We start from the raw sequence: 22,737 nt of genomic DNA on the forward strand, positions 1-22,737 counted from the left end.
AAAGTAATACTAACACTTTTACCTATGTAACAAACCTGCACATCCTGCACATGTACCCTGGAACTTAACATAAAAATTAAAAGAAATACTATATACTATTTTAAAAAATTTTAAAAAGTAATGGCAAAACTACAATTACTTTTGCAATCTAATATCAATTAGCTTGATGTAATCATTTCACAATGTATACTTATCAAAACATCACATATACCGCAAATATACACAATGTTTACTTGTCAATTATAACTTAATAAAGCCGAAAAACATCAGCAGAAACAAAAGGAGCTGTTGTAGGAAGGTCAGGAGATACCCGCAAGCACGTGGCTGAATGAAATGTGACCAGCCTGCACGTCCCTTTACCTAGAGCTCTGGAAGAGAACAGCTCCAAAGTGCTGGAGACAAGGGACTCGTCCTCTCAAATTTCTGTGCTCCACAAAGCACTGAGAAAGGTCAATCGCTGTCAGTATATCTGGTTTGGAACCTCTCTTCCCACCCTCAACCACATTCTAGCTGAGAAAGCCAGGCGCTGACCCACCTGTTCCAGGGGAGCTCTGGGCAGGGTCCCTAGCAAGGTTCAGGTGGCTGCAGAGCTGCTTGAGGAGAGTATGTGTGGCTGTGCCCTGAACTAAGAAACAGCCAGACTAATAGATTTCTTGCCAAGGAAATCTATGGGGATGTTATCCCTTCTCTATTTCCTTGTACCGAGGTGCAGACCATCAGTCGGGCTACCAGAAGCCCGAAGATCCCCATGCAAGGCAATCTCAGAAGTACTAGGCATGTGTTGTCCTCATGTTTGGAGTGGCAGAGAGCAGGTGGAAAGAAGGCTTGAAAGCCACCTCATGAAGTCTGTTTCCTACTTCAAAGTACTTTAGCCCAGACAATGACATTACATATGTGGTATGTTAGTTTTAAGCTATACTTACAATCAGAAATACATTTTTCAGGGATGGACAGCAGGTTGAATAAATAGTATTTATTCAGAAAGCTACTACAAGTTCTTCAGCCTTCTTTTACCTCCCAAAGCACCTGGGAGTTTTGCCATTAACATAAGGGATGCTAGAAAACTATTTTCTCAAGGAAAATGGTGGCTTGTTAATTAGCATAAAGAATGTTAGAAAGGTGACATTAGTGGTGTCTGAGATATGCAGATTGGCAAAGATATCTCAAGATAAATCTCCATGTTTTAAAACACAGTATATGAAAACCTAGGGAGACTTCAACTTTTCTAGTAGTTGGAAAAATGCACATTTAAATCGAACTGCAATACCACTTTACCTCCACCCAAATGACTAACTCAAAAAGTCAGACATAAGATGTGGAACAATTGGAACTTTCAATGTTTCTGGTCTCAGCAGAAAATGGTACAAGTACTTTGAAAAACTTCGTCAGTGTCTGTGAAAGCCATATTGTATACCTTTGACCCAGGAGAAAAATCTATCCACTATGGAAAGAAAAATGAATTGTGAAATATTCCCACAATGGAACCCTATATAACCATAAGAATGAGTGATTTAGGGCTACATGCAACAACACAGAGGACTCTTCTAACATAATGTGAAGGGAAAGAAGCCAGGCCGAAGAGTACACACTGTGATTCTATTGATATAATCCATGCTCTTGGAAATCAGGCTAGTGGTTACCCTTATGCGGAGGCGAGGTCGTGACTAGGAGGGGGAACAAAGGGGCTTCTGGAGGTACTAGTTTCGTTTTCAGAATGAGGAGCCGGCAAACAGGTGGGTTCACATTGTGACAATGCATTAAGCTCTATCCTTAAGATCTATGCACTTCTCTGTAGCGCACTTCATGTAGAACCCCATGGCCAGGCGTGGTGGTTGGTGCCTGTAATCCCAGCACTTTGGGAAGCCGAGGTGAGCAGATCATAAGGCCAAGAGATCGAGACCATCCCGGCCAACATGGTGAAACCCTGTCTCTACTAAAAATACAAAAATTAGCTGGGCATGGTGGTGCACACCTGTAGTCCCAGCTACTCGGGAGGCTGAGGCAGGAGAATTGCTTGAACCTGGGAGGTGGAGGTTACAGTGAGCCGAGATCGTGCTACTGCACTCCAGCCTGGCGGCAGAGCAAGACTCCGTCTCAAAAGAAGAAAAAAGAACATAAATAAGTGAATAACCCTCCGCTGGGTACAGTGGCTCACACCTGTGATCCCAGCACTTTGACAGGCCAATGTGGGCAGATAGCTTGCACCCAGGAATTCAAGACCAGCCTGGGCAACATGGCAAAACCTTGTCTCTACAAAAAAATTAGCCAGTCATGGTGGTGGCGCCTGTAGCCCCAGCTACTTGAGAGACTGAGGTGATCACCTGAGCCCAGAGATTGAGGCCACAGTGAGCCGTGATGGCACCACTGCACTCTAGCCTGGGTGGCAAAATGAGACCCTGTCTCAAAAAAAGAGAAAATACCCCAAATCTAGAAAGACCTTTGTCTATCGCCCTTGGAGACGGCAACCTTGGCTGAACCCCTACATGGCCTGTGTTTCCTGCTGCCTTGGAGGTGTCCTGTTGTCTCACTCCCACAGACAGCCTGATGCTATGGGGGAACAGGGTCACATTTGTTGTGGGAAAGCGTTCCTGGGAGGCACTATCAGAAACACCCAAAAGGACAGGGACCTGGGACTTGATGGAGCTTTCAGAATATCCACAAGGCTCTCTGTGCCTACTTGCTAATAAATTGTATTTGTCTCGGAGGGTGGGCTGAGAACTTGTTATGGAGTAACTACGTCCCTTCTTGCAGCTGTAGGAATCTACCAAAAATAATGCAGGGATGTGCACCAAAAATTGGCTTAGGGAGCTTGCCCACCTTGGGTGGGTAACTGTACCTTTCTAAACCTGTTTCTGCATTTATAAAATGGTGGTAATGAGACCTACAGCCTCAAGACCTGTTGTGAAACACCAGTGAGATCAAAAGGTCCAAGGCGCAGCATCTGGTTCCATTGCCATCATTTCTCCTCCCTGAGGCACTCGCACCCCCACTTCTTGATCAGAGTGCAGGCTGCACCACAGGAAAGCCTAGCTTGGTGTAACGAGGGCAGCCTTTCTTTTCTGTTTTCTCTTGTCTTTCAGATGTCCTGCTCCTCAGCACTCCTGGGGGCGCCTGACACAGCCCGCCCCACCAGTGAGGGACCCTCACTGCAGGCAGAAAGGAGCATATCCAAGGCAAGGTTGTGGCCCTCAGGGAACTGACAACCAGCATGAAACAAAACAGGCCCCACGCAGGAGGGCAGTGGAAGGCAGGCAAGAGAGACAAAGAAAGCCCTGCTGACGATACAAGGGAAGTCCAGAGAAGCGGGGGAGGTTTGCATTATCGAGGCAGACTTCCTGGATGAGGCAGTGCTGAGAGGGCACTAAAAGGGGAGGAAGATGTGGGCAGACAAAGGGCAGGGAAGGGCAGTCAGCTTTGCATGGCATGGAAGGGCTGGGAGCTTGGGGAGCTTGGGTTCCAGGACAGTCCTGCAGCAGTTTTCAACTTCATTTCTCAACATGAGAGTGTCAAGGTCATGGGAATTGTTTATAAAGTGGTTTGATGGTTTTTGCAGGGGGGACAATCTTTGAGAGCCCAACCCACCCCTTCAATAAAGACACCCTTGTCTCTGGGTATGATGGCAGAGTTCATGTTTCAGTGCTTACTTCCCCCAGTTGGATCAGGTAAATACTGCCAGAGGGTTGAGATCAGACCAGGCTCAGCTTTGGAACCTATGTGCAAGGTGAACAATTATACATGCCACTGCCTCTCAGGCCTTACGTACATTGGAGCAGGAGGCCACCCACTGATTGCTTTGGGAGGCTCTGAAAAGGCTGACTTCTGGGAAACCAATTGCAGAATCTACCATTCATGCTTCCTTCTTTAGGTTATTAATAATCTAAAAAACCTTCTTTGTTCCAGACACTATACTAAGTATGTCACATAAATTAGCCTATTTAACCTCACCAAAATCACATGAAGTAGATCCTCCAATTATCCCTCATTTTATAGATGAGGAAACTGAGTCTCAGAAATTATATAGTTTATTTAATTCTTACAGATTCATAAAGCTGTTGTATTTGTATGTCAGTTGTACAGTTAAGGAAACTGAACATTGCTCAGTTCACAGACCTAGCAACAGGCCAGATCTGGCTGAACCCCAGAGACCATACAGAAAGTACTTGCACACAGGATAGATGACACACAGAACTATTCATTCACTCATTCATTCATTCACTTATTCCACAAATTTTCATGGAGTTCCCACTACATGTAAGCCATCCATCTAGACATCAGTGAACAAAGACAAAAATCCTCGCTCTTACACAAGGCAAGGATGTTGGCAGAGAATAATAAACTGTAAACATGACCATTAAGTAAATTACATAATGTGTTAGAAGGTCGAGGCTGCCCCTGACATTTAAGGAATAGTATAAATGGACCAAAGGGCTATATATTTTTAAAGTTATAAATCAGGGTGTTGTTAAGTAAAATACATCCTAACTTTGTCCCTTGAGATACACATTTTCATAACAACCTGAAAGGCCAGGTTTGAATTTGGAATAGGACTCCTTGGAGTCCTGGCTCCCAGGAACATGGCTGCCTGGGGAGAGCTGGCTCTGCTTGCGGGCTACTCCTTCTCTTCCCACTCCAAGTTGTGTCTCACACCAGTAGGACACCCCCAGTCATCATGTCCAGCTTCCACCCACACTCCTTGGCCAAGGGTGCACGTGCTGGGGGTTGAGTCACCCTGGGAGGATGGGCCCGAGGATGTGCAGACTCTGACAGCAAACTCTGGACCATGAGTTTGCTCATGGCAGGGAATTCCACATCCTAGGTACCCAGAGGTAGTCTAGCAGCAGGGCTGCTGGCTGCAGCTGCTGGCTCCTTGGCCCTTGGAAAGGGGGAGAAGCTGGAGAAGGGATCCCTCTAAATTGCAGAGCCTGGGCAGCACCCCTCCTGCCTGGATCTAGGAGTGTCCTGAGAAGGTGGCACATGCTATGGAGAAAAGAAAGAAAACAACGCCGGAGAGATCACAATGTGGGATGAAGTCGTCGTGATTTTCCCTAGGGCTGAACTATATTTATATGTAATTAAAAGAATGAATGAATGAATGAATGAATGAACCAATGAACAGTCATTCAGGGCTCCCAGAAGCATCCCAGAGAACAGACTGCTAGGATGAGGGGTGGGAAATGGCCTGCCGAGATTCACTCAGCCTTCCTCTTCCTGCTAGGACCAAATCAAATAAATAGACCCTCCCAAGAACCCTTCTTTGGCATTTGATCCCATCTGGGTGGTGGTTTTTCCTGGAGCAGAACAATGTTGTGATCATAGAATTATCGGCCACCCACAGCTCTGAGTTCCCAGGGCTCCTGCAGAGAATGGTTTTCTGAGAGCACTTCCCCCAGGAATACATTCACCCAGGGCCAGCAGGCCTGGCTGTGCCTCCACCCCAGATCTTTACGTGTGCATGCGTAGAGAAATTTTCACATCATTGCCAGATTTCCTAAATCTACCTCACTCCTACTTTATTGTCCTGAGAAAGGCAGGAGGGCGAGGAGGAGAGAACGAGGAGAGACTCAGGAAGGAGGAGAAAGGCTACGTGGGCAGAGTCCCAGGCAGGCTCAGCTGTGTCCGGCTGTTCCCTGCTCAGGTGAGAGCGGGCCTCTGGCGGCCTCTGTTCTGGGCAGTTGTTAGGTCACTCGGCGCCTCCAGCAATTCAGCTGCTCCAAGGAGGCACCACACCGAAGGGAAAGGTGAGGGCCCATCTTAATGGACATTGTCCATCCAGAGGCAAGGGTGGTGACACAAAAGACAGCAGGCCAAGGGCCAGATGGAATCTGAGCAAGGCTGGGCTGGCGGGCCCTCCCCACCCTCCCCTGCAGCCTTCCCGTCTAGGCCAGTTCCTCCACACCTGGACCCACCATGGGGATGGGAGCTGTGGGCCTCATCTGGCCAACATCTCCTTCAAAATTATGGTCCGTGTTAATGACCTTCGTAAATGGCCTTACTTTCTACCCGCTCTCTCCCAGCTGTGCAGGGGGCTGTTAATCTGCACTCCATGTTGATGTTGGGGGTTGGGGGTCCTGGGTGATCCCTGGCAGGGGCAGAGGAACTGACAGAGTCTAGTGTGGTGGGGATAATGGGGGCCAAAGGTAAGGCAGGTGGGGCCAAGCAGGAAATTCTGTCCTACCCCGATCCTCTTTCGACCCACCACCAAAAGAGACAATACAGGAGAGCCAGAGCTGGGCAAGTGAGGGGCGGGGGACCAGCTTGTGCCTGTAGGTCACAGAGAAGGCGGGAGAGAGGGCTTGGGGAGGGGCAGCAGCACCAGCCTGGAGCCTTCACTTTGGCGAAAGTGGAGCTGATTGCCTTGTTTGGGGAACAGATGCGCCTCTGGACCCTTCTCCCCCTGCAGTCAGTTGGAAGGAAGGAGACTGGCTTCCAGTGGTGCCTGGGAGGGGTTTATTTGGACCCCATTCTAGAAATGAAGGCTCTGAGGTTCAGAAAGGCCAGGAATTTGTGCACGCAACATACCCAGCCTCAGGGACAGATGAGCATTCAAGCCTGTGATTTGAATCTGGGTCTGGGTGGCGCCAAAGACCCGGCTCTTTCAACATGCTTCTGGTCACCATGCCAACATAGGTCCTGCACACTTGCTTTTCCTCTCCAGAGAACTTTCACCTCCATGTGAAATACACACAATTGTTTGGGGTATGATTATGCTGGTGTTGCTCCCCCTAAGGGCTCTGGTTGTGAACACAAAGGCACAGCCAGGAAACAGGCTGAGGTGTCCGGGGGTTCTTGCTCTCCTTTCCCACTCATCTCCCTGGGCCTCCTCCTACCAGGACCCTGAGAGCTTGTCCTCAAGTCCAACAAAGCCTCTGCCCCCAGACACCCTGCCCACCATCAAAAAAAAGAAACCATCCTTACGGACTGTTCTAAGCAGGAAGCTGAGTTTTCAGTTCACTGGAAAACAGGAAATGCCTCCAAGGGCCTGAAGTCTTTTTAGTGGCTGCACCCTTCATGCAAGGGCTGTGTCCCAGGCCAGCTGCTGAGGACAGCCCTAGAACCAAGGCTATGCCAACTCCAGCCCGAGGAGCAAGTTCCTTGGTGCCCTACCTGAGTCCCCTCTACCCCTGGAGAAGGAGCTGATCCCTCCATCCTCTGCTCAGGACACTGGACCTTCTGTACTAAGGCAAGAGGGCTTGGGACGTCAGGGCTGCTGCGTGAAGCACCAGAGGTTGAGCAGTGTTGCAAGAAACAAACAGTGGCCATGGACTGACACCACCCCAACCTAAGGCTGGCCTCTTACTCCAGCCAGATTGACTTCTAAACCCCATCAGAGATAGGCTGAGCCTCAACAATGACTGACTTCCCCATCCTGGCTACAGGCTGACCCTCTAACCTTGACCTTGTCAGAAACCAACTTTTAATCACAGGAATCTAACGCTGGTCACAGACCAAACCTAAAAACGTGCCAGCCTCCTCATTCATTCTCAGTCACTGATTGAGCTGCTACTGAGCCCAGCACCACCCTCACAGCCCCCATAGCCTGCAGTGGGGGTGGCGGGCCCCTCGTGTGAAGCTCTAATATGAGACCGGTTGTGAGTGGGGGTGGGGGAGAGGAGCAGAAGTCTTGTTTGAGACCTGATCTTATCTCTACCTTGCTACGTGACCTTGCGCTGGTCACATCATCTCCTGGGCTAGGCTCTCCATTTCTTCTTCCACAGTGGGGTGACAGGGCCAGATGGTCTCCAAGTCCCTATCCTCATGGCACATGCCATTGGGGGAAAGCCAGGAGTGATCTAGAATGTGAGGTGTCACGGTCAGGACTGACGTTACTCTTGGAAGTAGGAAGATATAAGAGATCAGGAACGTCCACTTTTGCTTAGTAATTAATATGGTTAAAGGAATTCCTCCGTTTGAATGTTGTTTTCCTGGTTCTACCACAGCCTCTGGAACCCTGACTGGATGCCATCGATTCTCCTTCCTGCCTCAGCTTTTCCATCTGTAAAAAGAGCTGTGACATCAGCAGTTCAGGAATTTGGAAGGATGGACAGATGGGCCTGTATGAACATGAACATCTGCGAATTCAGACAGAAGACTTCAACTGGAAGACAAAGTCACATTCTGGCTATCTGTGTTGCTCACCCCAAAGACAGAAGCAATAGGATAATTTGCAATGACGGCCCTCCAAGGCCCCAGTGCATGAGTTGTAGGGTTGCAGTTTAGTTCCCCAGAGAGCACCAGGATGGGGGTGGGCAGGGTGTGGGTTCACTGAGGAGGGGACAGACTCCACCTGGAACCTGCCATGATCTGCCATCATGTGCCCGATGAGCTGCACACTGCCTGAATTTCCACACTCAGGGAGCAGCAATGCGACACGTAGGCACCGTCCTGACCCGGGACTGGAAACGCACACTATCACCTGTTACTGCTCACCTGGACAGGGCCTCATCCCTATACAATCCTCTTCCTCCTCTCCACTGAGAGCAGGACAGTGAAAAAGAGGCAGACACTGACTGGATAAAATCCACAAGAGCAGTCGAAGAGGGATAGTTCTAGAGTAGCAGTTCTCAAAGTGAGGTCTGGGGACTCCTGGGTGTCCCTAAGACCCTCTCATGGGTCTATCAGTTGTCCAGTGTTGTGGAAGAAATTACTCCAAAGCACAGCAGCTTAAAACAACACACATTTATCTGCAAGTATCTCACAGGCAGTCAGGAATCGGGGCAGGCCTAACGGATGCCTCAAGGTCCCTCACAGGCTACAATCAAGGGGTCAGCTGAGGCTGCAGTCTCATCTGAAGGACCGACTAGGGGAAGATGTCCTTCCAAACGCATTGCCGTGGTTGTTGGCAGGATTCAGTTCCTCGCTGGATATGGGCCAGAGGTCTCCTTCAGTTCCAAAAAGCCAGTCTTATTGTAATGTAATCTTCAAAGTGATGTCTCACCACTTTTGCCATATGTATTCCTTAGAAGGAAATCACTAGGTCCAGCCCACATAGAAGGGGAGGGGTTTACACAAGGATATGAATGTTGGGGGGCAGGATCACTGGGAGACATCTTAGAGGCTGCTTAACGCAGGATCCTTGAAGTCCTCTCTTTTCCAACTGCATATCTCTGTGATGCTGGATTTTCTTCATATGCTTTGACCAAAGCATATCTTAACGTATTTAATGCAAAAGCAGATATGAGAATCCAGCTGTCTTCTACTCAGCTGCACATTAAAGAGATTTATAAAAATATAAAACAATGCCGCTATGTTGATAGATACAGCTCAATAAATACAAGCTCTTTGGAGCCCTCATAATTTTTAAAAGTATAAAGTGGTCCTGAGGCCGGGCACAGTGGCTCACGCTTGTAATCCCAGCACTTTGGGAGACCGAGGCGGGCAGATCACCTGAGGTCAGGAGTTCGAGACCAGCCTGGTCAACACAGTGAAACCCCATGTCTACTAAAAATACAACAATTAGCCAGTGTGGTGGCAGGTGCCTGTAATCCCAGCTACTAGGGAGGCTGAGGCAGGAAAATTGCTTGAACCTGGGAGGTGGAGGTTGCAGTGAGCTGAGATAGTTCCACTGCACTTCAGCATGGATGACAGAGCAAGACTGTCTCAAAAAACAAACAAACAAACAAAGAGGTCCTGAGATCAAAAAGCTTGAGGACTACATGTCCAGAAAAATAGAGCTAAGATACTGCCCAAGGAGGGCTGCCCTGGGTGGGCATGGGGGACAAACCTGTAAGAAGCCTTCCAGCAGCCAGACATTACCAGAGCCCACAATCCTGGGAAAGGTGGGGGGCAGGGGTCAAATACAGCAAGGGAGAGGAAGGGCCTAGATTCCATCTTTTGCTTTCTTTACACTTTTACGCAATGTCGCTATGTTTGTCTTTTATACATTTCTGTGCATAGAGGTTCACCGTGCACACATATTTCTTGGCAAGAGCACGTGTGCATGTACATACATGGGTGTATCTGAGCACCTGTCATGGTTGTCATGTGTGCACATACATGTGTGTACATATGCCTGTTTAAGCACAGTGTGCCTGGAGCCCCTGAGAATGAGCAGGGCCTGACCAGCAGGTCCAGGGGCATCCTGTGAAAGGAAGGGGCAGCAAAGGGTTGGGTGGCATGGGCCTCTACCACCTCCACAGCTGTGTATCCCTGAAATCCCCCAGCCCTCAGCCCTCTGCTCTCAGCATGACTCTCAAATATTTTCATCTTCTATGGGAACTTCCTGTCCAACTTCCTGTTGTTCTTGGACTTTTCTTTTTTCGTTTATTTGAAGGTTGTAATTCTTTAATCTGCCTTTTTATTTTGCCCAGAGAGGCACTGTGGTCCCCAGCCACCTCTGAGGAAGGGAGAAAAAAATCTTGCCAGACAGGCCAGGTCCTTGGCTGGAGTTAAAGGCTCCCAGGAATTGAGCACAGGGACTGAACTCCTTTTTCTATTAAGATAAACGAAATAGTTTAAAAACCCCAATTTGTCTCAGAAGATATTCAAGAGCTTCTGCCTGCTGTGCACCAGAGTGAGGGATAGCGGGAGAGAAAGAGGCCTCACGACAGGTTTCTTGGGGGCATGGGAAGGGCTGCCCTGAGGTGTACAAGGCACCAAGTCTCATCAGTTCTGCCCCTCCATTCTCCTTTCCTTCAGAACCTGCCAAAGGGAGACCAGCCAACAAAGAATCCAGAAGCACCTGCCGGCCAAAGCCCGGCCTCAGCTCAGCCCAACCAAGTCTCCAGCCTCATCCCCCTGATCAGTCCCTCCCCACAAATGGCGGTTCCTCTGCGAAGTCCGGTGCCTGTGCCCTTGCTGTCCTTCTATGCCCTTCATTTTCCATCCAGCCTCTACTTGATCAGATTATTCTTTCCAGCTGTCATCAAACGGCCTCCGAGAAGCCTTCCCTGGTCTCCCAGGCTGAGGAAAGTGCTTCATCCATAATGCTCCCTGGCCAGGCCCTCCCCAGGGCTCCTTCAGCACTGGGATACCTCCCCGGTATCCCTCAGCACTGCTCCTACTGCCTGCCCCTGTAGCTGGTCCTGTGGTTGAGTCATTCTTGTCTTTGTATTCCGGACTCCCTGTGTGTCCCAGCAGACCCCAGATGCCTGCAGGCCTGCCGCAAACCTGCTTCTCCCAAGGTGAGCCGGGGTTCTGAACTCCATTCCCTTTTCTCCTCACTTCCCTCTAGCTGCTTTCAAAGGGCAGGTCCCCTGCTTTTCTCAACGAATCTCCCCTGCCCAGGCTGGGACCTAGCACAGTTAGTCCCGAATAAGTATTTGTTACTTGTGTTGTTTCATCTCCAGCAGTGCATTGCTTTGTTAAACTCACCCTGCTCAATTGTTAATAGCTGATGTGTCTTTCCCTCATCAAGCCCTCCCTCCTTCCCCAGCTGAGAGGTGTTTGCATTTTAGCTAGAGACAAACCTTAACCAAAAAAAAAAAAAAAAGAATCTGCAACAGTGAGATTTTATGGCACCCTGAAGAAGGTGGGGGTAGAGGGTGGAGGGGAGCACCCCTCAGGCCTTGAACTGTCTCTTTCGCCCTTGCTTAGGGCTGAGCTCTTCCCAGCTGTAGGATGCCAAAGCTAGACCACTCCACTTCTCTGGGCTTGCCCAGAAAGCAAACCAGTCTCCTCTAGCAGGAAGTTCCGTAAATATGTTCAAGTGAAAATGCGACTCTTGGGCTCCATCCCTTAACTCCTGAAGTCGGAATTGGAGGGTGGAGGGTTTCAAAGGTGACCTCATGTGTGGCTCAGGCTGTCGAACTCTGTCCTCACAGTGTCCTCAGTTTCTAGCTGAGTGACTGCCACGGTAGGTACCCCATAAATGTTTGAAGAACTGAATGAGAGGCAGGGAAATAGAGTGCGAGCAGCCTGGGTCTAAGGGATCTGCCATGTTCTACGGGATCCTGGGCACATTCTGTGCACTGCTGAAGTGGAGACATTCTCCCCTGCCTTGCAGGGTTACTGGAGGGGCCCCTCAAAGGCCAGGACGTACAGTGGTGCCCAAGGAGGGTGTGTACAGAGAAACTGCTCAGCCCTGTCTTCTGAAACTAAGGAAAACCAGCAGCAGCCATATCCTGGGGCTTTCCCTCATCAGCCTTGGCTGGAGGGGCTCCTTGGAATCAATGTTTATGGTACTGGGATTGTTCCTTGGGGCAAGCTCAAGCAGGTAGCATTCCTGGAATCTGTTGTTTATTAGCAGGGATGAGAGGACAGGACACCACTTGCTGGTTAAACCATCTCCTCTAGACCTTATCTCTGCCCAGCACTTTTAAACACAACCTTTGCCCTGGGGCTGCAGCCCTCTGAAGCCACCGCAGCTAAATGAGGTACATCTGGGTTTTGAGTCTGTTGATTCACACTTAACCTCCAGGGAGTTCTCCTTCCTCCCCTAAAGCTCCCTCTAGAAACTTCCCGCAGGACCCAAGAGGGAACCTCTGCCAAACCAACCCAACCTCCACCATCTAATTCCATTGGTACGGATAAAGCTCACATCACCCCAGGCCTCAAAACTCATAAGACAAGGAGTTCAGATGGTAGTTTAAAATGTTTCCCTTCTCCTAGCCCTGCCCAAGAGACTAATTCCCTATTACTTCAGCCTTCACCAGAAGTCCAGAGTCCTCCAGGGTCTTACTGCTCTGATCCGTCGGGGCCTAGTTTTATCCAATCCCCTAGCTATTCCCTCCTCAAACCCTCCCACTGGCCTCTGTCATGGACTATAACTGTAGCTCACTGTTTCTCTCTCCTGACTTCTTTCTATGAGGCTTTAACATCCACGTAGCCACCCCACCACGTTCTCCCAGTCCCTGCCCATCTTGCCTCCAACTTTTCTTTTTTTCTTTTTCTTTTTCTTTTTCTTTTTTTTTTGAGACAGAGTCTGCTCTGTTGCCTGGGCTGGAGTGCAGTGGCGCAATCTCGGCTCACTGCAAGCTCCGCCTCCCGGGTTCATGCCATTCTCCTGCCTCAGCCTTCTGAGTAGCTGGGACTACAGGCGCCCGCCACCACGCCTGGCTAATTTTTTCTATTTTTAGTAGAGACGGGGTTTCACCGTGTTAGCCAGGATGGTCTCGATCTCCTGGCCTCGTGATCCACCCACCTCGGCCTCCCAAAGTGCTGGGATTACAGGCGTGAGCCACCGCGCCCGGCCTCCAACTTTTCTTCTACCCTAACTCAGTCACTTCCCTGCCCCCATGGTCGCCCCACTCCTATTCAACACCAGTGACTCCAGCACCTCTGAAACTCAACCACAAACCTCCCGTCTTCTCACCACAACCTTCTAGCTTTCTAGGCAAAAGTACATCAACTTTTGTGTCCCATCAATGTGTTTTCAACTTCACTGAGACTTCTAATCCATTGATTCCATCACTTTTCACTAGCATCTTTCTTTTATCTTCAATTCTTTTTGTACAGCTTAAATTCTATAATTACTACCTTTCATACACTCTCAGCTTCCTTGGGATTTAGTGTTTCTTCTCTGGTAAAATCCTAAACTAGGTTAAACTCAATTTCACCATGTCTATCCCTGAGCAACTACACATTGGTTGAGAAAATCACAAACTATTTATTTATTTATTTATTTATTTTGAGACAGAGTCTCTGTTGCCCAGGCTGGAGTGCAGTGGTGCGATCTTGGCTCACTGCAACCTCCACCTCCCGGGTTCAAGCAATTCTTCTGCCTCAGCCTCCCGAGTAGCTGGGACACCAGGCGCCCGCCACCACACCCAGCTAATGTTTGTATGTTTAGTACAGACCAGTTTCACCTTGTTGGTCAGGCTTGTCTTGAACTCCTGACCTCGTGATCCACCCACTTTGGCCTCCTGAAGTCCTGAGATTACAGGCGTGAGCCACCACGCCCAGCCGAAAGTCACAAACTCTTACTCACTGGTTTCCTCTTCCGTTCATGAACAGTAAACACAGTGGACATTTAACTTTTTCTCACAGTCCTTGGATGGTTCCCGAATAAGTTTGCTCTCCCACTCTGCAAGATCTTAGTCAATACCTTCCCCTCTTACCAAACCTCTGACAGCTTCCCACCCACGTTCACCTGATAACCTTGCCTCATGCTTCATGGGGAAAATTAATGCCATCAAAGAATTCCTCATCCTCCTACCTCACAGTCTACCCTGGGGAGGACACAACCAGGACAATTCAAATAGAAACCATTATTATGGACATTCTTGATTTGCTCCTGGTTTTAATGGGAAATCTTCCATACTTCAATATTAACTATAATGATTGCTATAGGTTTTAGAAAGATGTCTCTTTTCATGTTACCTTCTAGTACCAGTTGGCTATGAGGTCTGTTTTGTTTAACATGAGTGAGTGTTGAATTTTATTAAGTACATTTTCTATATTGATTGATATAACTAAATGGTTACAGAGATCCACAGACAATAGAGTGGCAAGTGTTGTAAGTTACTGAGATTTGGAGTTATTTGTTACATGACATGAGTGAAGCAAAATTTAGCTAATATATTTTGTAACATGGATATTTTTTTTAATATTCTCTGAAATAATTTATATATTTTTCTATTCTCTGAAATGAAGCTTTCATGTGAAATCATCTGTGCCTGGTGTCTTTTGGGAGAAGGCTTTTGGTTACCAATTCACTTTCTTTCAGTCTCATTTATTTTTTTTTTTAATTTGCTTTATGACTCAATCCTTATCATGTATGTTGTTCTAGGAATATATTCATTTCATTCAAGTTTTCAAATGGTTTCACACTATTTTTATTTTTATATAAGTGAGGTATTCACAAGGCCCACAAATCAGAAGGTATAAAGAGCTTCTCACTATATAATTCTTTATATCTTTTGATTTGTGAGCCTTGTGTTATCAATGTGTTATCAGTTCCATTTGATAACAATGGACTAGGTAACTCCAACCTACCCTGCTGCGGAGAATAAAGAAGATATAATACTTTTAAAAATCATAGATATATCAAAAAACTTGCCGCAGGCTGAGAAATCTTTGGGAGACAAGGGAAACCTGGAGAGTTAAGCCTAGTAATTCCAAGCTGTGCTTGGCCCTGGGTAAACAGCTGTGAAGCAGACCCTAACTCCTAGTTGGTTGCTTTATATAATTCACCGTAGTAACAATTATAAGCCAAAACCCATATAATAGTTTCAGTTGATTCAGAAAAATATTTGTTAAAAATAAACAACCATTTATGATAAAGATATTTTTAAAACGAGGCAGACAAGAGGCTCATAGAGCACTGCAAAGAAGCAGATTTTTCTGGAGCTCTTAGGGGGCAAGGCCATCTTTCCTCCCCTCTTCACCCAAAGCTCAGCTACACTATGAAGAATATCAAAGCCAAAATTCAAAATGAGGAAGGAAAGCAAGACTTCTAACCAACAGCTTCTGATTTTCGCTAGCAAGCTGCTCAGGGATAACCTTACTCTCCACACTCAAAATACCTAAACAGAATTTATCTACCATGTCCCTGGTGCTGTGTTTTGGGGGCATTATCACTGGGTCTTCCTCTGCCAGTCTACCCAGAGATATTACTGCAACAATTACCTATTGAAAATATTACACCTCGCTGAATACTTTGCTTCAACACAGAAAAAAGTGCAGTTGTGCCATCAATTTATCCCCAAAGAAAGTCAAATAAAGGCCTTCTCCTCATTTGCCTGATAAAGGTGACCTCATTTCTGAGTTTTGTAAGACTGAGGTCTCAATGAAGCTCCCCTTTGGTTGACAGTAGCAATTAAACAACAAGAAGAACTATAACCTCTTAGCAAATTAGGAAAAGAAGAGAATTCCCTAAATTTGGCAGCACATCTTACATCCGATAAGTAAAATGTTGGAAGTTCTGCCTTTGAAATTGTGAGGAAGACAGATACCTGCTGTCACTATGTAATCATTTCCTCTATTCAGCATTGTACCAGCATGTCCTAGCTTGTGCAACAAGGCAAAGTAACTAACGAAACTAATACCAAGAAAAAAGAAACACTTGTGAAAGTAGGAAAACAAGAAACAAAAGTTATTTCCCAAACAGATAATTGTCTGTGAAGTAAGCCTAAAAGAATCTACAGCTAAATAATTTGAATTAATAAGAAAATTTTACAAAATATCTCTGTACACATTCATTGTGCAAAACCAAATTGTATTTCTATATATCAGCAATAAATAGGTAGAAAATGAAATTTCTAAAAATCATATTTACAATAACATCAAAAAACATGAACCACCTAGGAATAAACAGCAAGTTGCATACAATACCAAGGAAACTACAGAATATTACGAAACATTAAAGAATACTTTAAACAATGGAGAAATCTACTATGGTCAAAGTAGTAGAAAATTTAATTTATGCAATGCTGCTGTGGGAAAATCTGAGCCTACTTAGGTTTTTTCTCCCTTATAAATGATTTAATCTTTTTTCATGACTGGCCGAAAAGATTTTCTTTCTCTTGGTTCTCTTGATGTAGATGTGATATGGTTTGTCTCTGTGTCCCCCCCCAAATGTCATGTCAAATTATAATCCCCACGTGTCAGGGGAGGGACCTGGTGGGAGGCGATTGGATCATGGGGGTGGATGTCCCCCTTGCTATTCTTGGGATAGTGAGTGAATTCTCATGAGATCTGATGGTTTAAAAGTGTGTGACACTTCCTCCTTCACGCCAGCTCTCTCTCCTGCCACCATTTAAAGAAGGCCCTTGTTTCCCCTTTGCTTTACACCATGATTGTAAGTTTCTTGATGTCTCCCAGTTATGCTTCCTGTTAAGCCTACAGAACTGTGAGTCAATTAAACCTCTTTTCTTCGTAAACTACCAGTCTCAGGTAGTTTTCTGTAGCAGTGTGAGAATGGACTAATACACTATGTCTTCATATTGGCCACTCTGTCAGTTTGCTATGGCATATGGTGTGCCCTTTCATTATGTAGACTCAAGCTGCCATTTATTGCAAGGTTTCAAAATTCTCCTGAATTCTGCATTCTAACTTAAGATTATCTAAATATCTGTCCCACTCCATTTTTCTCTTTTTAATAAACAGTGACTCCAGTTACACATATGTTGATCTCCTTCACCTGTGTTCTATATATTTGCCCCTCTCATCCTTTGAAAACCTTTATTTCTGTTTCACTGTGGTCACAGTTTCAGAAATTTCTGACAACCGTGTAACTCACTTATTTTCTGCCATGCCTAGTTTGTCTTATTTCCCTTTTAATTTCCTCTTTGTTTCCAGGATAGTTTTCTTTGTTTCTCTCTTTCCTGAGTGCTACCAGCTCCTGTTTTATCCTCTCTATTATTTTACCATCAACTCTTGATTTCCTATCTCTTTCCTGAATTCTTATGTTTTTTTTTTGTGTGTGTGTGGTCTTTTTTTCACAGAAAGTATTGCTTTATTAGGTTTTAATTTTTAAATTATAATAAAGTGTTTTCATAGGATTTTTTTCTCTCCCTTGGCAATATTTTTCTGATGAGCGTTCTGCATCTAGTAAATATTGCAGCCCTTTCCCAAATGATTTGTATTTTCCTGGCCCAGCTATTTCTACAAGACAGTTTCATGGAGTTATTTTTGCTGATATTTTTCACAATCTGCTATCCTGAGGCTGTATTACCATTCTCTGCATGTTTCATTGCACTTTTCCTGTGCCTCATACCCTATCCAGCCCTGCCCGTGATTTCTGTCTCATTTCTGCCCTGTCCTTCTTGGACCTTGAAACATGTATTTAAAGGTACACGATCATCACTAAGGGATGGGATTCTTATCCCCACGAGTAAGTTTTTGACAGAGTTCTCTCATGGCTGCTGCACCTGGGCTGTCCAGATATTGTCAACAGTCTATGGTACACTTTTCCAGATGTTCACAGCTTTGGGGTTTTAGAATGTGGATAAGGATTATGAATCTTTATTTCTTTTTTTTAAGTCTACCTGTAACTGGTTTATTTTTGCCTGTGTGTGTTCTATGTTAATAAAAGTCATTTTTTTGTTTCTTGAATATCCTAAAATACTAATTTTTAAAACCATTTCAACTTTCATTTTAGATTCAGAAGATTCATGTGCAGGTTTGTTACATGAGGATATGGTGTGTTGCTGAAGTTTTGGGTATAATTGATCCATCACCCAGGTACTAAGCAAAGTAGTCCAAAATTAGTTTTTCAACCCTTGTCCCCCTCCCACCCTCCTACCTCTAGTAGTCCACAGTGTCTATTGTTGTCAACTTTATGTTCATTTGGTACTCAATGTTTAGCTCCCACTTATAAGCGAGAACATGTGGTATTTGGTTTTCTGTTTCTGTATTATTTCACTTAGCATAATGGCCTCTGGCTGCATCCTTGTTGCTGCAAAGAACATGATTTTGTTCTTTTTTATGACTGTGTAATATTCTGTGGTATATGACATTTTATTTAACCAATCCACTGTTGATGGGCAGTTAGGTTGTTTCTGTGTCTTTGCTATTGTGCCTAATGTTGCAATTAACATATAAGTACATGTGTCTTTTTGGTAGAATAATTTATCTTTTTTTGAATATTGACCCAATAATGCTGCTCCTGGGTTGAATGGTAGTTCTGTTTTAAGTTCTTTGAGAAATCTCCAAACTGTTTTCCACAGTGGCTGAACTAATTGACATTCTCACCAATAATGTATAGGCTCTCCCTTTTTTTTGCAGCCTCCTCAGCATCTGTTTTTTTTTTTGTTTGTTGTTTTGTTTTTACTTTTTAATAATAGCTGTGGTGTGAGATGGTACCTCATTGTGGTTTTAATTTGCATTTATCTGATAACTAGTGATGTTGAGCATTTTTTCATGTTTGCTGGTCACTTGCGTGTCTTCTTTTGAGAAGTGTCTGTTCATGTCTTTTGCCCATTTTAAATGGGGTTGGTTTTTTTTTTTCTTGTAGAATTGTTTACGTGCCTTATAGATTCTGAATATTAGATCTTTGTCAAGTTCATAGTTTACAAAAATTTTCTCCCAGAGTAAGTTGTCTGCTTACTCTGTGGAGAGTTTTTTTGCTGTACAGAAGCTCACTAGTTTAATTAGATCCCAGTTGTCAATGTCTGTTTTCATTGTAATTTCTTTTGAGGGCTTAGTCATGAATTCTTTCCCAAGGCTGATGTCCAGGATGGCATTTCCTATGTTTTCTTCTAGGATTCTTATAGTTTGAGGTCTCATGTTTAGATATTTAATACATCTTGAGTTAATTTCTGTATATGCTGAAAGGTAGGGGTCCAGTTTCATTATTCTGCATTTGGCCATGGCCAGCCAGCTATCCCAGTACCATTTATTGAATAGGGAGTCCTTTCCCTAATTTTTATTTTTGTTTACTTTATTGAAGATCAGATGGCTATAGGTGTGTAGCTTTATTTCTGAGTACTCTGTTCTGTTCCTCAGGTCTATGTGTCTGTTTTTTTTGTACTAGTACCATGCTATATTGATTACTGTAGCCTTATAGTAGAGTTTGAAGTCAGGTAATGTGATGCCTCCAGCTTTGTTCTTTTTGATTAGGATTTCTTTGGTGATTTTGGTTATTTTTTGGTTCCATATGAATTTTAGAGTAGTTTTGTCTAGTTTTGTGAAAAATTACATCGGTAGCTTGATATGATTGTGTTGAATCTGCACGTTGCTTTGGGCAGTATGGCCATTTTAACAATATTGATTTTTCTGATCCATGAGTGTGGAATGTTTTTCCATTTGTTTGTGTCATCTTTGATTTCTTTCAGCAGTGTTTTGTAGTTCTCCTTGTAGGGATCTTTCACCTCCTTGGTTAGATGTATTCTTATATAATTTTTGTAGCTATCGTAAATGGGACTGTGTTCTTGATTTGGCTCTCAGCTTGAACATTATTGGTGTATAGAAATGCTACTGATTTTTGTACGTTGATTTTGTGTCTGGAAACTTTATTGAAGTCATTTATCAGTTCCAGGAGACTTTTGGCAAAGTTTCCAGGGTTTTCCAGGTATAGAATGATATCAGTGAAGAGAGATAGCTTGACTTATTTTCCTATTTGGATACCTTTCATTTCTTTCTCTTGCTTTATTGCTCTGGTAAGAATGTCCCATACTATGTTGAATAGGAGTGGTAAGAGTGGACTTCCTTGTTTTGTTCCAGTTTTTAAGGGAAATGCTTTCAGTTTTTGCTCATTCAGTATGATGTTGGCTGTGAGTTTGTCATAGATGGCTCTTATTATTTTGAGGTATGTTCCTTTAATACCTAGTTTCTTAGGGATTTTTATTATAAAAGGATGCTGGATTTTATTAAAAACTTTATATGTGTCTATTGAGATGATCATATGGTTTTTGTTTTTAATTCTGCTTATGTGATGAATCACATTTATTACTTTGCATATGTTGAACAAACCTTGCATCCCAGGAATGAAGCCTACTTGATCACGGTGAATTAACTTTTCAGAATACTGCTGGATTCAGTTTACTAGTACTAAAATACTTATTTAAAGGGTTTATGTATCTCAGAAAACAAACAGAAACAAGAAGCATTTGGGAGGGAAAAGGAAACCTCACAAAAGCAAGAAGTACTATTCTTAATATCCTTAAGAGAGAAGAGACTTTTCAATTTTAAAACAAAAAAGTGGTATGTTATTTTTAAAGAGAGTAAGGAATATTTGAAGAAGAAGAAGAACAACAACAACAACAACAAGGTTCTCAGAAATATTTTTTAATGGTAGCAGGAAAAAAGTCCCAATAGAATGATTAGAAAATTCTTGACCATTATTTCTTTAAATATTGCTTCTTTTCCCATTCTAACTTTCCCTTCTTCTGGGACTCCAATGATATGTATGTTGAATATTTGTTACTGTGTCTCATATCTCTTTTATGCTCCTTTTTGATTTTTTCCCATTTCTTTTCTTTCTGTGTTTCACTTTAGATATTTCTTTTCTTTTCTTTTTCTTTTTATTTTTTGAGAAGAATTTTGCTCTTGTTGCCCAGGCCGGAGTGCAGTGGTGTGATCTCGGCTCACTGCAACCTCCACCTCCTGGGTTCAAGTAATTCTCCTGCTTCAGCCTCCCAAGTAGCTGGGACTACAGGCATGTGCCACCACACCCAGCTAATTTTGTATTGTTAGTAGAGGCAGGGTTCCTCCATGTTGGTCAGGCTGGTCTTGAAATCCTGACCTCAGGTGATCTGCCACCTCAGCCTCCCAAAGTGCTGGGATTACAGGCGTGAGCCACCTCACCTGGCCTAGACATTTTTTCTTAATCTCTCCTTTAGTTCTGTAAATCTGTCTTCTCTGTGTCTAGTCTATTGTCCAACTTGAGAATAAAAAATATTCCTATTTTCTTAGGTAAGAATACACTCTCTAGCAATAACTAGTCACCAAAAGTGGTTTTATATTCATTAGTCATGCTAATTGACCGATTACAACTTGTTTTAGTAACTATGCTTCTGAATGCAGCAAATCAACAACAACCTTCATTTGATAATCTATGCTGCTATAGCTAATGTTCAGCCATTTCCTGAATACATTCACTTCTGAAACTCTTCTAATCCTGAGCTCCACCCTTCCTTAAACTCTATACAAGATCAGCTTTAAGCTCTACTCAAAGATAATGTGTCTTATAATAATAGCACAATACATTCAGCTTTTTATCACATAGTAAATGATGGTCTCTTTTTTGACAATCTAATCCAATGAGTTTTGTTTTGTTTTGTTTTTGTTTTTGTTTTCCTGACAGAGCCTCATTCTATCACTCTGTCACCCAGGCTGGAGTGCAGTGGCACAATCTCTGCTCACTGCAACTTCCACCTCTCAGGTACAAGTGTTTCTCCTGCCTCAGCCTCCTGAGTAACTGGGTTCTTTATTTTGTTCCATTGGTTTAAATGTCTGTTTTTATACCAGACCATGCTGTTTTTGTTGCTATGGTTCTGTAGTATAATTTGAAGTCAGGTAATGTGATTCCTTCAGTTTTGTTCTTTTTGCTCAGGATACCTTTGGCTATTCTGGGTCTTTTGTGATTCCATATAAGTTTTAGGATTGTATTTTTCTATTTCTGTGAAAAATGTCATTGGTATTTTGATAGGGATTACATTGGCTCCGTAGATTGCTTTGGGTAGTATGGATATTTAAACAATATTAATTATTTCAATCTATGAACATGGAATATTTTTTCATTTTTTGGTGTCCTCTTCCATTTCTTTCATCAGTGTTTTATAGTTTCTAGTGTAGATTTCTTTTACTTCTTTGGGTAAGATAATTCCTAGGTATTTAATTTTATGTGTGGCTATTGTAAATGAGATTACTTTTTAAGTATATTTTTTCACACTGTTCACTACTGGCATATCAAAATAGTTTTTGTGTGTTGATTTTGTATCCTGCACCTTTACTGAATTTGTTTATCAGTTCTAGCAGTTTTCCTGCAGAGTCTTTAGGTTTTTCCAAATATAAGATTATGCCATCTGCAAACAAGGATAATTTGACTTCTTCCTTTCCAATTTGGATGTCCTTTATATCTTTTTTTTTTTTTTTTTTTTTTTTTTTGTCTGATTGCTCTAGCTAGGACTTCTAGTACTATGCTGAATAATAGTGGTAACAATGGGAATCTATGTTGTGTTCCCGATCTTAGAGGAAAAGCTTTCAGTTTTTCCCTATTCAGTGTAATACTAGCTGTGAGTCTGTTGTATACGGCTTTTATTATATTGAGGTATGTTCCTTCTATCCCCAATTTTTGAGGGTTTTTTCCATGAAGCAATGTTGAATTTTATCAAATGCTTTTCAGCATCAATTGAAATGATTATATGGTTTTCATCTTCATTTTGTTGATATAATGTATCACATTGATTGATTTGCATA

Source organism: Mandrillus leucophaeus, unplaced genomic scaffold (assembly GCF_000951045.1).
Source record: "Mandrillus leucophaeus isolate KB7577 unplaced genomic scaffold, Mleu.le_1.0 Scaffold736, whole genome shotgun sequence".
NCBI classification, from domain to species: Eukaryota; Metazoa; Chordata; class Mammalia; order Primates; family Cercopithecidae; genus Mandrillus; species Mandrillus leucophaeus.